The sequence below is a fragment of the Lissotriton vulgaris genome, chromosome 7 (assembly GCF_964263255.1).
Source record: "Lissotriton vulgaris chromosome 7, aLisVul1.2, whole genome shotgun sequence".
Lineage (NCBI taxonomy): Eukaryota > Metazoa > Chordata > Amphibia > Caudata > Salamandridae > Lissotriton > Lissotriton vulgaris.
The window spans coordinates 1706110900-1706125648 of NC_141695.1; positions in this window are offsets into that span (position 1 = coordinate 1706110900).

Below are 14749 nucleotides of genomic sequence, written 5' to 3' on the forward strand. Positions count from 1 at the left end.
TCTTTCCTAGCATCAGTACCTCAGTCTTGTCTCTGTTGAGCTTAAGTGAATTACTATTCATCCATGAGGCAACCGGCCCAAGCAGGAGTTCAGGGCCTCAGGGCTGTGGTTCTAAGTGGATGTCAGAGGGAAGATGATGTGTGTATTAGCCACGTAGGAAAAAAGAGTAAGGCCACAACTTTCGACCAGGTCAGCCAGTGGGTGAACATAGATGTTAAATAGCGCTGGACTTAAGGCTGAACCTTGGGGAACCCCTTGAAGTGAGGGTGTATCGTGAGTAAGAAGTGCTGGCTGAGGAAACTTGGAAAGTTCGGTCCTATAGAAAGGCTGCCATCCAGGATAAGTTGTTCCTTGGAGACCCAGGTTGTCCAGTTTCTCTAAAAGCATACAACACAGTATTAAACAGTGCTGAGCTCGAGCAAGATCAGCGCTGCTGTCTCGCCCTCATCCAGAAGTCTCCTGAGGTGTTCTGCGACTCCTTGAAGGGTGGATTTTGTGCTGTGTCAGGCTCCAACACCTGAGAGGGATGTAGAGAATTTTGAGACTCCACAAAAATTGAGTTGTTTGTAGACATGTTTCTCCATGATTTTAGACAGAATAGGGAACATAGAGACTGGTCAGTAACTGGAGCAATTGAAAGGGTCCAAGTTGGGTTTTTCAAGAGAGGTAAAGCTTCCATGCTTCCAAGACTGTGGAATGTGCCATTCCTGTAAAGAGGAATTGAAGAGTCCCACCAATGGTTGCATAATTTCCGGGTCCAGGGTGCTGAGCTTGTCTGGGGGGAGAGGATCTTTAAGGCGGTCAGATTCTATAGATTGTACCAGCGATATGAATAGAGGTAAGTCCAGTGTGTCCCTTGAATTCAGTTTCTGGTGGGCCCGTGTGGTGCCGGTAGTGTTTAGGGTCTCGGAGACAGGAGGCAGCAGACTGATGCTAGACTGGGAGGCATCTCTCCCGACCCATGTCAGTGAGAATTCAATGTCCTGCACCTTTTTAACAAAAGAAAGTGCCACTTCCTCACACTGAAACTGGGACAGTGCTTGTGCAACATTTTTAAGGTCGGAAATTTTATTGACTACTCTAAAGAGTGTTGGGACAGTTTTGGGCTGAGGTGATTTGAACTAAAATTAAAAGTGGTCCGCGCGGTTCTATAGAGAGCGTGATAGTTTCTCAGTGCCGTTTTGTATTTGTACTCAGCGTCCTCATCATAAACGAGTCTTCTGGCCCTCTCAAGGCCTTTGATCTAGTTTTCTCTACCCAAAGTGCATCAGTAAACCATGGGGCAGGTGGGTGAGGCCTGGCTGGGCGACTACGTTTAGTTGACAAGACAATGTCCAGTGAGTTCAGCTAACCAATCATCAATCCTGGGCTGATCTAACTTGGCCACGTGTACTAAATTTGGCATTGTGCTCCAAGATTGGCTATTGAAAACAGGGATGACCAATCTCGACCAAGTCCTGGCTTAGACTGTGGTCCGTCCCTCACTCTAGGTCGACACAGCTTCCCAGGCCAGTATGGATAATTCCAATATTGAAGTCCAGTGGATTCCATGGTAGAGAAGGGACTGCAGTTTATGGGTGATCTTTCAATACATTGTGTTTGGGGTGCAGAAGGGTGAAGAACACTATGGCATGTGCGAAGAAAACAGAAGGGAGAAAACAAGTAGAGTGGAGAAAGTGCAAGTCGTGGTGTATAAAGTGCATTCACGCTAGGCTAGGTTGATGGGATTCAGAAGCGTAGGATGGTGGCGTGTCAACCAAAGTCGGTGTGGCCATATGAAATCAGTGTGTAAGCACTTAGCAAGATGTGATTGTTAGCCGGCCATCAAAGAGGGCACGGGGTATGGCACTCAGCCTATTAGAACAAAAACAATGGGATGATATCTTAACACAGGCAAACAATATCACACCATTGACACAGGCGCTAAACTCTCTACAAGATAGTAGAACATTAGAATGTTGAGAGCTCCATTGAAGACAAAGGAGGAGCTCTGGGCTCAAAATTGCTGGTAGAAGCTCGGAGCACCAACATGCCAATGTTTGTCTTTCTGTTTCTCCTTTTTTAATTTAGAACATTCTGCTCTTAGTGGGTGAAATGCTCTAATCAAGTCAGTCAGTCAATCTTTATTATGTTTTGGAACTCCTTGGAGGTCCACATAAGAAAAAGTACAACACAAAAGTATCATTGAAAATGAAAGTAGACAAATCATAGCCATTGTTAGAACACAAAGTGACACATTAATAGGCATGCCGGTATTCAAAGCATTTCTAAAAAACATTTTAAAAAGTTATATATATGAGAGCAAAATCTCTCATTAGGGGGATTATGTAAAGCATTCAAAAAAGAGTTCACATCTACAATACCCATTTGCAAACATATTTGTCTTAACCATTTGCTGCGATAAGAACGCAGCGCTGGGCATATGAAAAGTACATGTGTACGATCTTGAATAGATTGATGACAGAAATTGCAAATTGCAGATACACCATACCATTTAAACAAAAGATTATTCAGGGGTAACAAATCTTGTCTCAATAAAAACCAAAATCTCCGAATACCATGCGGTAAGTTCCAAGTAACATAGGGTTGTATGGATTTTCTTGCGTATGTATTAGTAAGGAAATTAACACCCTTTTTAGCAAAAATTGAAGTAAAGTCTAGCCCAAAGCTAAGATCCCAAGAAGCTTCTTTCAGGACAGACTTTAGCTGGGATGCAGGAAGAGAAAAGAGAGTACTCTCTTCCAGCTGCAAAAGGGATACAGCTTTTCTAAAGTTGTTAACAATTAGCGAGTGTTCCCCTAGACTTCCCAGTAGTTCAGACTTTAAGGGGAACCTCATAGTCCCCTCTTCTCCTCTGGCTATGCTTGCGACCCAACGTACCACAGCTACCAGGCCCTGCACCCAGCTGCTGCGCAAGCCAAACTCAAGTCTGCAGGCTGCCACGGAGCAGGCAGAACTAACGGTGGATATGCCTCTTAGCAATTTACCCTCCACCTTATTTAGAAAATCCCAGTACTTAATATCAATTAGTTCTAAACCATATAAAAGGGTGGAAGGGACTTTTGCCTTAAAGACTTCCAATAAATGTGAGAAATGCCTTCTTCCCAATGCCGAGTACAGTGCACTTAAGCTTCTCCCTTGGGCTAAAGCCTTCCGGGCACTGTTATCGGTGTGGGGTTTAGCACTTAGATTATCACAAATTAATTTTCCAAGGAAAGTATAACTCTTTACTACCTCCAATTTGTCTTCTCCCACAGACCAGGTAAATGCTCTAATCGCCTATTAGACCTTCACTGCATAATATAGAAAGGACCGATCCAACCAGCAGTTGGAGATAATGCAGGGAATTGAGTACAATACTCTTATGCTATAGGCATGCTCAAACTCAAGGAATTCTGGGAGGTCATGCTAAACAATGTATCCCTCAATGAAGGGGGCACTATAGGCAGAAACCTGGCATTCAATCTTCTAAGGATTCCTTTCGTGGAATTTTGCTCATTACACTCAGTCCAAAGGAAAATAACCCCTACTAGCTGAAAAACTAAACAGACCATCCTGCACCGGAGCGCACTACCATAGAAGCTGGGAATCCGGGTTCGAGTCTTGGCAGGGACGCTCAACATCCTGTGATTCTGGGCAACTCACATAATCTCCCCCGCCTAACAAAAAAAATTAATGTGTCCATCTGTATTGAAACTGGTGCTCATGTAAAGCGCTCTGATACCCGATTTCTCTGGTCTAGTTCGCGCTATGTAAAACTCTACAAAATAAATAAGATATTGGGGCTTTGGGGAAGCTCAATGTCACCCAATGATCGAAGTGCATTAAAAAAAAGTATAGGAACTGTTCTGCTGTGTGCAATGGGGTGAGTGAGCATGGGGGCAGAGTCAAAGGACTTGCCTAATCCAGCTTGCAATACCATTACATTGAACGCAACCTGCTATTACATAATAGAGGTACCCTCCCATTGTTCTGGTTAAATCATTGGATTTCAAGCATTCCGTTCAGCTTGTTAGAATAATCCTAGGAGCGACCATATATGGATGCTAAATGAGCTCCTGTGTTTTGCAAAATTGATGAACCACAAGTAAATGCAATTTCTACCACACCTTGTTTCCTGCTCTGGGTAAAGACAACACCCTTATCACACTATATGACACTATTGACCCAATCATACTGGTTTCCATAGGAAGCACATCAACATATGCGTCTCAGTAGGCCTCCTATGCACAGATATATGATAACGATATATTGAAAAATATTTACACTGAGCATTATCAAAGCATCACTCTTACCTTGGCCTGACGTAACACCTGTTAGGACTGTTCACATACTAAGCAAATATCCACAAACACATATCATTCTTTACACTGATAGCCAGCACTGCACCCTCTCCACGTCACACTACACAACTGCGTACATGTAGCCGGCATAACACACTCTGAGGTTATACTGCATTGTATTGTATTGTAATTGTATTTATATAGCGCTTACTACCTCTGACGAGGCATCGGAATGCGTTTTGGTGAGTAGCACGCTACTCCGGAACCCAAAAAGGATTAAAACTAATTCACACAGACCCAAAAAAATGCATCCACTCCCAGGAAATAAGGAGGTCTGTGGCCAATGCTGCTGCAGTCCTCTTTTTCTGATTTACTGACAGGGAATAGGAACTTACTTTACCAACATCTCCTGCACAACTCATTACTTGTAACAGAAAACCTCTGCTCTGAACTGGTACACACAGGAAGTGATCATAGTTACTAAGGCCCCACTAAGGGTGGCCTGGTAATTACGATGGGCCCACTAACTTACTGCTTGCCAAAAAGGACGCAGAAACACTGATTTCCATATGGTATTCCCCAAAACAACTACCTGTTCTTTCCTCATCCCCAGAATTACCAGGACCCCTGTAATGCGAATAATGAAGTGAGGCGGATTCCAGGTATTTCAAGAGGTCACTCATAATGTGGGCCTAAGAAGAGTAAAGAAGAAACTTGAAACGTAAGCAAAAACAGAGAACAATAGACTGTACTTAGAGTATGATGAAAACCTATAGGCTTTCAGTATCTGGCATATAGTGAGCAACAGGCTCCAATTTACCCTTGGGGGACAGTAAGAGGCTTTGGGTTGTTGCCAGGTGTAGCTCAAAATGCTTTACCACATATACCGGAGAATGGTATGTTATGAACCATTGATACGACACTTGTAACCACGTTACACGGAGATATGTTAGATAACCCTCATAAACGCTGTGTATTGGTCGTGCGGTTTATATCTTTTCTCCGCCCCACACTAGCGCTGTGGCATTTATCATCGGGTTAACCAACGTGCTTCATGCCAGCCTCAACCTGAGGCATTCTCTGGTGTTACGTGGCAGTATCCAGAGATCTCCGTACGTACCCCCACATGAAGGTTTTTTGCTAAAAAAAACTTTAGTCTCCAAACAACACTAGACTTTTATTTTGTTGGTTGGATAACTACTTTTAAAAATAAGTGGGTATCCAGTGGCGTTCATAAAAGAGCGTTACTTATCTCATATAAACATTTTATTTATGCTTCACGTTATTATGGTACTCTAGGAGGTACACATGGCGAATTACAATAGGGAGCAACATCTTAATCCTTTCGCATCTGTTGTCTTTCTAGTTAGAGGTTTTCTTAATCTCTGTGATCCCATGTTATAAAGTTTGGGAATAAATTCCTGATGTATCTCCAACAAACCCCAGAGTCGTGCTTCACAGTCTATCTTAAAATCTGTTGAAGTGAGATCAAAAAAAGGGGGGGGCACTACATTCGTGTCTGCGTAAAGAGATATCCCTTTTAAGTGATCAGTCTCTATTTACGGACTCTTTCAGGACTTAGTAGCATGATATTACCAAACGTGTGTTCGTTCTTCAAAGCAGTGTTCCCAAAAGTATGTTTGGTTTTTAGGCAAGGGAGGGGGATGCGCATCACTAGCGTCTCTATACCCACTTGTTACTAACTGCACAAAGATCTATTCTTAAAGCTTGAAGTGTGTCCGTTTTTACATGACGGAAGGATCTACGTCTCGAGTCATAATCGCGCTCAGGTGTGTGCCGGTTGCTTCGCGCTAGTGCGCGATGTAGTGGGCACTCTCTGCACATGCGCGGTGTGTTTTGGTAATAGAGCGCATGCGCGGCGGATTAGTATTACCGCGCATGCGTCTAGTGAGAGCGTTGGTTCTGACGCGTTGCGCTGGTAACTAGCGCGTGCGTTTGGTATTACACGCGCTTGGGGCTCCTAGTATTGCACGCGTGCTAGCTCTGGGCATGCGCGGTATTGTAATGTTGAGAGTGCTAATAGGTGGAGATGCCAGGTTTATCAAAAGGCTAATTATATCAGGGAGTGCATTTTGGATGGCAAATGGGCGCAAAACTCCCCAATATTCAGTGCTAATAGGTGGAGATGCCAGGTTTATCAAAAGGCTGATTATATCAAGGGGGTGCATATTGGATGGCAAATGGGCGCAAAACTCCCCAATGTTCAGTGCTAATAGGTGGAGATGCCAGGCTTATCGAAAGGCTGATAATATCAAGGGGGTCCATTTTGGATGGCAAATGGGCGCAAAACTACCCAATATTCAGGAAAAAAGGCTCGGTGGTACTATATGAGCAGGCAACCTTAAGTTCACAAGTAGGTCAAGGAATTCCAGGGGATGGCATCGTTCAGACCGTCTGTAGCTGTGGACAGGCGGTATATCCATCTTTGCTCTTTATTGAGTAATTTTTTGTCATTGTTGATGGGGCTTTCAGGGATTTGCTCAATGACTGTCCAAGTAAAGTCATTGGGTGTGTGACAGTGGGTGATGAAATGGTTGGTCAGTTTGCTAATGTTTTTCTTGCATCGCATCGTGCTGCGGTGTTCAGTTATCCTGGTTCTGACTTTGCGCGTGGTCATACCCACATATCTGAGGCCACACGTGCACGTGAGTAGGTAAATCACGTTCCGTGAGTTACAATTGGTGTGGCTCCTTTGGGACCAGATTTTATTGGGTTCCAGGTTCAGAGTTTTTGTGTGGAATGTAAGGTGGCACACACTGCAGTCGTTGCAGGGGTAATGTCCTGTAACTTTGGGCATGCCCCATGCATTGAGTATAGTATTCTCAGATGGTTTTGGTGGTGGTTTGGGTCGGGTGCTGACTAGTTGGTCTCGCAGGTTGTGGCACCTTTTGTAAGCAAACCTTGGTAGTTCCCATTTCCTCTGGCCTGAATTAATGATTCTCCAATGTTTTTTGATGATTTTTGCAACCTCATTGGAGGCAGTATTGTAAGTGGTGACACAAGTTGTAGGTTGTTCCTCATCTTCTTTAGTGATGTCTTCAAGTAGAGCTTCACGGTTTTGGTTTCTGGCCCTCTTCTGGGTTTTCTTGATGATGGCCTTTGGGTAACCGCGGTGTTCTAGTTTGGTGGCTAGATCCGCTGATTGTGATTTATAATCATTCACAGTCGAGCAGTTTCTTCTGATCCGAAGGAACTGGCCAAAGGGTAAGTTTTCTTTAAGAGGACGGGGGTGGAAGCTGGTGTAGTGAAGCAATGAGTTCCTCGCTGTAGGTTTGTAGTAAGTGGTGGTTGCTAGGGTTCCATCTTTGGCTGTTATTTCCAGGTCTAGGAAAGGGAGTTGATGATTGCTGGCTGTGCTGGTGAAATTCAGATATGGGTCTCTGCTGTTGAGCCAATTTAGGAAGTTATCCAGTTCATGCTGTGAGCCTTGCCAGATGACCAGTATATCATCGATATACCTATGCCATTTCAGTATATGGTGTCTGAACGGATTGGATTCCACAGCGATGTTGGTGCTTTCGAAGTGGTGTACATATAGTCCAGCCACACTAGGCGCGAAAACACTGCCCATGGAAGTTCCATTCGTTTGCAGGTAGAAGGTGCCGTCGTACTCGAAATAGTTTTCTTTCAGGGCGAGGGCTGCACATGCCAGTACGAAGCTCCTCGGTGTGTGGTAAGGCCAGGGGGATTCTTCCAGGATGTCATGCAGCACCTGTAGGGTGGCATCTTGTGGGAGACTGGTGTACAGGCTTTCCACATCCAGTCCTACCAGTAATTGGGTGTCGGGATCAAAGGTGATGTTGTTGATTACTTGTAACAGGTGTTTGGTGTCCTTAATGTAGGTGGGGGTTTTCTGTACCAGAGGATTCAGAAAGAAGTCACAATATCTAGAGAGTGGTTCTAGTACGGAGTTGATACCCGATACAATTGGCCTGCCAGTCACCCCTTTGTGTACCTTGGGTACTGTGTAGAAGTATGGCGTTCTGGTATGCTCAGGGCAAAGGTATTCGGCCTCCTGCTTAGAGATGTGTTCCTCTTCTGCTGCCCTTTTGACAAGGGTATGTACAGTCGTGCGCAGCCGTTCTGTTGGGTCATGCTCAAGTCTGCGGTAATTCCGGTTGTCGCTGAGTAGTCTGCGACATTCTGTATCTTAGTCTGTTTTGTCCAGAAGAACGATGCCTCCCCCTTTGTCTGCTGGTTTGATTACTAGTGTGGGGTTGTTTTGGAGGCAGTATCAACCCGGGATTCTTCGCCTAACTTCCAGGGTGAGTAATCCTGGTCACTGGTGTTGTTGGGGTGAAGATATCCCAAACATTTAGTAATTTTTTCATCAAAGTAGGAAGCAATCTCATGGCAGAGTTTCTGCGATGCCACCACCTTGTTGCTCGTACAGGCTGGGCTGGAGAGGTCCTTAAAGATATTAAAAAGTGCTTTTGAGCTATTTGGTGCTTGCAAAATAGATTTAGCATAGAAGTGTTCTTTTGACTCCTTGTATCTGGCCAGTACTAAGTTCAGTTCTTTCTTATCCATCTCTGAGTAAGTCCTTCTCCATTTTCTCTCAGCGTTTTTGCATGTTATTCGCAGGAATTTCAGCTCCTCATTATACCAAGGGCCTGAGGCTTTATTCCTATTCTTAAGTCTTTTTCCTGGAGTGAATAGGTCCAGAATTCCAGCTATGTAATTACAGTATGTTTGATAATTTTCATTTACGGAGGCAGAAGTTATCTGTCTCATCTCTACCAATCAGCCTTCTGGATAATGAGGATAGAGCCCGAGTGTATCACTCAGAGACCCGGCTCATAAGACTAGCAGGTGGGGGGTATTCAGGGTGAAGAGGCGGTGTCCTCCTCTTTCTCATACTTTCTAGATACTTTTTAGATTCTCCCAGGCTTTAGCAAAGTCTACTGATCCCCTGTTCCTTCTAGAATCTCTTCAGAGCACCCCCACCTCTCATTCTACTCACCCTAGGGGATCTGCCTTCCAACAATCAATCTGCAGTTCAGTGGGTGTTTTCCATTGCATTGCTATGCATTGTTTGGCCAATATCAATACGGGATGTCAATTTCTCTTTGGCCGGTCAGGGGTAAAGTCCAGGTATACAAGTCATAGGAGATAATTCAAGGTTGCAATCCGTAAAATCTTTCTGGAAAATATATACAAAAAAAGAAAGGCAACTCTCAAGAAAATTCCAATAATTAACACAATCAATGTTACAATTGATAACATAAAGGCAATGCGAGAGGTCTTTGTTCTTTTTTATCTTGCACTTCTTTTATTCATTTCTTGTCAACAGATATGAACATTTCTGCACAGCCAATGCGATTCGCCCACAATTCGGGCTTCTTTAGGGCATAGTTGAACTGGCTAGTTCTTGCGAGTTACAGGCATCTTCAGCTGTGTAATGTTCTGCTTAATCTTAAAATCCTTGTCCGGATCTTATTCCATCACACAATCCTTGTACATAGGCTCCAATTAATTCAAATTCAATACGCAAATGTCTCGTACCATGCATATGAGGCCGTGTACGGCCATAGCAGGACACGTAGAGTTGGTGTGTTTCCCAGAAATATATCAATTTACTATTACCCCTGTTTTTAAAATACTTATCTTAATGTACCCTTGATTTTGAGGGGACATTGATATACAAAAAAAATGAAGCCACTTTAAATCATTCTCAAGCCAGCTTTTTGTACCCAGCAAGCCCGGCTGAAGCTGGGAGTGGAAGAGTCAAATCCCAGCTGGTGAAGGACAGGTCTAAAGGCTTGGTTTGAATGACTCGTTTAATCCATCACGTTGCATCAATTTAGTTTAAAGGGGTAAAAATGACTGGGAATTAGAGTTAAGATGAGCGAGCAAATTCTACGCCTGTAGCCGAAAAGATGCTTCAAACAGGCTATTTGAGCCTCCCTCAAGATCTAGGGTCCTTTCAGAAGTGAAGAAAGTTTTTTTTTTTAATGTTTATATATTTTATAATGCAAAGATGATGGACGGAGTACTGAAACTTCAGACACTCACCCCCAGTCACTATTAGATTTGGGTTAAATACATCATTCTTTAGCTCACTTCGCCACTCCTGTTCAAAACCCAGCCTTATGCAAATCAGTCTTGACACTGTTCCTCATGGCAAAAGTCCACCCCGAACTGCCAAGCCAGGTCTTCCCTGGACTGGAAACAAGCATCCTGGGACCAGTTTCAGGGTAACACCTCGCATCAGCCAGGCTAGCTTGAATCCAGTGGCAAGTGACCAAGAAACCCATGTATGGGCATACCCGGCCAACTTAGGACGAACAATGCAAACACAATAGGATAATGGACGGAGTGCCAAAACCTTTTAGACATTCACTACATTTGGAGTGAATCAGTGCCTGTATTTATACAATAAAAGCTTTTTGTTGCCTTTGTTGAATTATGGGCGGCCTTGGACTTCGTACATAGGGAAGCTCTGGAGAGTGATTGCTGCCCCCCTTTTAAACATCTTGGTAATGTTGCATGTGGATAATATGGCCCAAGTCAGATGGGGGAGGTCAGGCAAGATAAATCGTGGAGTTAGGCAGGAATTTGTCCTCACCCCCCAGCCCCCCACCACCCTATTCTGCCTTTATATTAATGGGGGTGATAGAGAACTTAAACAGGGATGGTTGTGATGAACCCAAACTTGGGGGGGAAGAGGGTCCCTGCCCTCTCTTTACTGAGAATACCCTACTGATTTCTAAGTCACTGCAGGGGCTCCAAACGCAGCTCAGCCTCTTTAATTTCGTTTGTGATGAGAGGGACTTGGAGTTTAATAGTGTCAAGACCAAGTGTATGTTCTTTTCCAATCACAGGGTGAGCCATTGTAAAAGATGCTTGCTAGTGGGTGAAACTCCCCTAGATCGGGTAGCTGCTTTTGATTATTTAGGCATCAGACTTACACCCAACTTCAGCTGGGCTCTGCAGTTTGAGAAGGTGCACATGTCCCTAATCCAACAGACTACAAACAAAGCCAAGATTCTAAGGAGGACTTCATCCAGAAGAATTGCCCCAGCACTTGAAATTTATAACGTAAAGGCAATTGGGTCTGTTTTGTAAGAGGACGAAGTGTGGGGTAGTTCTAACACTGATAGTATAGATACTGTGGGGCACAGGTTTTTGAGTTCTGTTCTAAACTTTCCCCAAAGTTCTCCACTGTTGCAAGCATACTTTGATCTAGCACAAAGAAAGACCTCGCATATAATGGAATACAGGTTTCTAACTTTCTGGCACCAGCTGTGGACCACCCCAGCCCTTGAATCGTATTGTGAAGGCACAAGAGATCTTATGGACCGCAGTGCATAGAGAAAATCCCCTGGTTCCGAACCCTACAGAGGTTGGGACTCCGAACTCTAAAGGTACTCTTACAGAGATTGGGACTCCGAACCCTAAAGGTACTCTTACAGAGGTTGGGACTCCGAACCCTAAAGGTACTCTTACAGAGATTGGGACTCCGAACCCTAAAGGTACTCTTACAGAGATTGGGACTCCGAACCCTAAAGGTACTCTTACAGAGATTGGGACTCCGAACCCTAAAGGTACTCTTACAGAGATTGGGACTCCGAACCCTAGAGGTACTCTTACAGAGATTGGGACTCCGAACCCTAAAGGTACTCTTACAGAGATTGGGACTCCGAACCCTAAAGGTACTCTTACAGAGATTGGGACTCCGAACCCTAAAGGTACTCTTACAGAGGTTGGGACTCCGAATCCTAAAGGTACTCTTACAGAGATTGGGACTCCGAACCCTAAAGGTACTCTTACAGAGATTGGGACTCCGAACCCTAAAGGTACTCTTACAGAGGTTGGGACTCCGAACCCTAAAGGTACTCTTACAGAGATTGGGACTCCGAACCCTAAAGGTACTCTTACAGAGATTGGGACTCCGAACCCTAAAGGTACTCTTACAGAGGTTGGGACTCCGAACCCTAAAGGTACTCTTACAGAGATTGGGACTCCGAACCCTAAAGGTACTCTTACAGAGATTGGGACTCCGAACCCTAAAGGTACTCTTACAGAGATTGGGACTCCGAACCCTAAAGGTACTCTTACAGAGATTGGGACTCCGAACCCTAAAGGTACTCTTACAGAGATTGGGACTCCGAACCCTAAAGGTACTCTTACAGAGATTGGGACTCCGAACCCTAAAGGTACTTTTACAGAGGTTGGGACTCCGAATCCTAAAGGTACTCTTACAGAGATTGGGACTCCGAACCCTAAAGGTACTCTTACAGAGATTGGGACTCCGAACCCTAAAGGTACTCTTACAGAGGTTGGGACTCCGAACCCTAAAGGTACTCTTACAGAGATTGGGACTCCGAACCCTAAAGGTACTCTTACAGAGATTGGGACTCCGAACCCTAAAGGTACTCTTACAGAGGTTGGGACTCCGAACCCTAAAGGTACTCTTACAGAGGTTAGGACTCCAAACCCTAAAGGTACTCTTACAGAGATAGGGACTCCGAACCCTAAAGGTACTCTTACAGAGATTGGGACTCCGAACCCTAAAGGTACTCTTACAGAGGTTGGGACTCCGAACCCTAAAGGTACTCTTACAGAGATAGGGACTCCGAACCCTAAAGGTACTCTTACAGAGATTGGGACTCCGAACCCTAAAGGTACTCTTACAGGTTGGGACTTGGAAATTACTGCTCCTCCCCAGAGTGAATGAGTGTTACTCCACGAGACAAGATCAAGGGACACTATTGGGCGTTTGTAGCTGTAAAAATGGTGACACAGAGTATAGGAATATTAACATTAGCTCTTATCGCAGTTAAGCTATGTGCACGCTAGGGGTGACCATTGATGAAATTGTTCCAGCCCTAGCACATAAGTTGTACCTCCAATTTAGGTATGACACCTTACCCATTAAAACGATTAGTTCCAAATGGTACGAAAAGTGTGAGGTTGATGACCTTTGCCCAGTATGCCATGGCGGTACAGAATCACATATATATATATTTTTTTTCCTTGCTATCATAACCTTCAGGTTAAGTGGGTTGTACCCCTTTGAAAGAATTTGGGTACCAGGAGGTATTTATACGCTCTTAGAATTCTGAGAACTGGCACAAGAAGAGCACTTGTGTTCTGTATGGCTACGTATCTAATGGCACTATGGTTAAGGCGCACTAGGCGTCTTGAGAGTGAGGGTCAAATGTTCTTGGGATGTTGAGCACCTGCATTGTGCCTGTGTATTCTATCAGAACGATATTCCAAGAGGGGCGGGATTCTTTTATAGAGCAGCCAATGTACCAGTTTAAATCTGTTATCATGTGTAAAACTATTGTTAGTACTTTCTTGTTTAACCCCCTACTTGTGATGGAATTATCTTAGAGTCATTATTTGGTTTTAGCACCTTTTGGCAAATCTGTTGCTCTGGATTACTATGGTTATTAATGCTAGGCTTTGCATTGACCACTTTTCCTATATAGAAACTGTGACCTGTTGTTTACAGATAATAAGTACTGAGTAAGAAATTGCCAAGAAACACATTATCTTGCATACTGTTCGAGTTTCTTGATGATTTGACTTTTTATGATCTTAAACTGTGATTTTACAACCTTGTGTTTGGGAATATTGTATTCTTACTTGTATCCAATCGTGGTATTTTTTTATAAAATATCTATTTATTTTCGAAGGCTGTAGTGTTATGATCCTAGTGCTTGAAAAAAGTTATAAATGAATGCAACAAAAACAAAACAAATAGTGAAACATCTTTATGTTTTTTGTTGTTGTATAGAATAGGATTAATTTGTTAAAATCCAGGACTCACGTAAAATAATGTATAAGCATAATCTGTGATGGTTCCACAATTTAACTTTGCCTAGGTGCAAAAAACGTTTGTTGTATGTAGCAAACACTGTGAGGGTGGTTGCCAATTACACCAGCAAAGTGATGAAAATGTATTTGCCATTTTACGGCGCCAGGGTAAAGAATTGTGATATGGCAAATTTCCTTCAATTTGGATAATTAAAAATAGGAGTCACTAAGGTAGTGATTTCAACAGAACGAATGCTTTCAATGAGGAGTTTTAGTCCGGACTTTACACACCCATCTCTGAAGCATTATTTTAAAATCAATTTTTAGCCCCAGGGTGTAATTTTTTTTAAAGTGCCCTGAAAATGTGTTAGCGCTTCTTTCTTATGGTAAACCCTTGGTTTTGTGAGGCCCTCCGGTGAAGAATGACACATTCGGTAGAAGAAATGCCTGCATACAGATTGTCATGACGCTCTTTAGGTAGTGTGCTTTGAAGTCTCACGTGAGGACCCCCAAAAGGAGTATGGTCAATATGGGCCCATAGGACCCGTTCCAAGCCATATTTTCAGGATAACAGCTGAATATGTAGATGGACTCTATCTGGATTCATTGTATGCAAGAGGATCTAAAGCAACATTCTACAAAAGCTGGAATGGACTCTGCCTCGCAGGACCGCCTTT